The 2,288-nt window shown below is 41.4% G+C and overlaps 1 protein-coding gene across 1 annotated transcript in view; it reads left to right on the top strand.

Moving 5' to 3' along the window:
• The window catches only part of Rbm24 (RNA binding motif protein 24), a 12,490-nt gene extending 10,987 nt beyond the window's left edge, over window positions 1-1,503 (top strand). Inside the window, exon 4 of the mRNA XM_021180882.3 lies at window positions 1-1,503. This exon is cut by the window's left edge and continues 590 nt beyond it. The gene's annotated coding sequence lies outside the window, so the exon portion shown is untranslated.
• Window positions 1,504-2,288: the final 785 nt, after the last annotated feature.

Raw genomic sequence — 2,288 nt, 5'->3', positions numbered from 1 at the left:
CCCGAGTTACACAGAATAGCCACTAGGAGATGATGGCAGGGGTACCAGTGGGACTTCACTTTTGTATGGGGATTTTTATTTTTTGCTCTTTTTTATAGTATCAGGGAAGCAAACTGCCTTTTCCAAGTTAGAAAATGCTATGTGAATCTAGTTGAACCAGGGAATACGGAGTGAGCAATATGTAGCTTGAATTACGCGTAAAAGTAGATTTAAAAAAAAAAAAAAGAAAAGAAGACGGAAAAGCGCTGGTTGTCCTTCGTTGCAGTAACTGTGGGCCTGCAGAACTTTGTTGTGCTATCTCAGAAGATGGGCATCGAACAATCAGTTTTGGGGTGTGACAGCGGGGATGGTGGTGGACAGGTACCAAAGCTATTTTCTCATCTGTCCTGTGGACGAGTGGGGTTGTGGAGCCATTGATACTGCACCAGCCGCTCAGACAATCAATAGCACACACCGTTCGAGGAAGAGTCCATCACTTGTACTCGTGGGAGGAGCTTGTCCCATTATAATTCCTCTCCCCATTCCCTGTCACTTGGGGATGATTTCATCTGCAGGTCAGGCTTTCACCACACCACTTGTCTTTCTATTTATTACATAGACTAGAGGATTATGGGTAAAGGCAGGCAGAAGTTGCAGATGCTCGCCCCTTCGGGACTGTCTGAAGGACCTTTCTTTTCCTCCTGCCCCACCCCTCCCCCTTTAAAATAATTTGACACTTTTTTCGTATCTATTTCAGAGTCCTATTTAAAACTATTTATTAGTGACTACAGTACCTAAGACAGCAAGGTTCTTGACATTACAGTTCTCCGACGGTTGATGATCTTGTACTTTATAATGTGCCTTAATAATAATCCTATTTAAGATATTTATTTTTAAGTTTTACTATGCTGCACTCTAAAGGAAGGAACTTTAGAAGTGACACTGTAAAATTATGTATTCATCTCATGGCATAAGTTATTCAGTAGGTCTAGATGTAGCATATTAAATATTAACCTATTCAACTAAAGATGTTGGCTTTGGATTTATTTAAATTCATATGTGCACTGTTCGGGTGGGTACTCTTGCCTAAACATATTTGAGTTTATTTTAGTCTTGAGTTGTTTTACTTTTTTTTTTTTTTTAAACAAGCTACATCGCTGGTTCTGTGCTTCCTCAATTGCTTTCCCCCTGTGGATCTCATGTACCGGGGACTCATGGCATCCCCGCTTTCCTCGTGTAGTGTATGTAGTTTTAAAAGACGGCTTTATATTTTTCCTTCTGAAAGTGAGATACTTGCAATTTTTACTCTTAAACTAAAATGAATACTATTTTACACTGTATTGGACTTTTATACTTGAAGAACTTCCTACAATGGACAATTTTTATGGACTCTCTCCATTGTCACTGGATTTAAGTATTCCTGTGCCGGGCAGTGGTCCGCAATGGAGGGCGTGGCTCTCCTGTGCAAATTATTTATTTGTTGTGTATTTCGCTTTATAATGTTTCAGATCTCTCATCTATTCACTTGTATTAAATATAATTTTTAAAAACTGCTGTTGCATCAGTTATTTCTAATGCTGCCGGAATTAGTTTCTCCTTTTGAGGCTGACTGTACTCGCCCTGTAGCTAAGGATAACCTTGATTTTTGATCCTCACACCTCCTGAGTGATGGAGGTACAGGCATGCAGCACCAAACCCAGGGTTTCCCAAACATGGGGCAAGCAGTCTACCAACTGAGCTACGTTCCCAGCCCCCAGCCCCCCCAGCCCTTTTTCTTCTTAACTACTTTGATTAACCATTCCTCAATGGAAAACTTGTTCTGTGGATGTAAAAATCTCTCAGAGGATGTACTCTTTGACCTCTAAAGTAAATCTCACTAAATGCCAGCCTTATGTGTGGCAAATAGACCATCACCCTAAACTGAATCCTGAAGGACCATTTATCACTGAAGAATGGGCTTAAGCAGCCTCAGCCTAGGTCAGGACAGTGCTGCTGGCATTGGGGAAGACAAGAGGCTGGAGCTAGTCTCCATATTTCCTAGAAATGTCAATAGATCCAAATGCTCTTGTTTATTGCTTTGTGATGCTAAGATTGAACCTGGGGCCTTAACCTTGCCTAGGCAAGTGCTCTACCACTGAACAATCTCCCACCCCCCTTTTTGACCTTCAACTGGATCTCTTGTATACCAGGGCAGACCTCAAAACTGCTATGTAAAAGAAAATGATCTTTGATCACCAATCTTTGATTCCTGAGTATTGGGATTACAGGCATGCACCACCACAGTTGATAGATGTGGTCCTAGGGGCTGA

Source organism: Mus caroli, unplaced genomic scaffold (genome assembly GCF_978045245.1).
Source record: "Mus caroli unplaced genomic scaffold, Mus_caroli_1 scaffold_15, whole genome shotgun sequence".
NCBI lineage: Eukaryota > Metazoa > Chordata > Mammalia > Rodentia > Muridae > Mus > Mus caroli.
The sequence above is the reverse complement of the archived record's forward strand: the minus strand, read 5'-3'. Positions and strand labels throughout refer to the sequence as shown.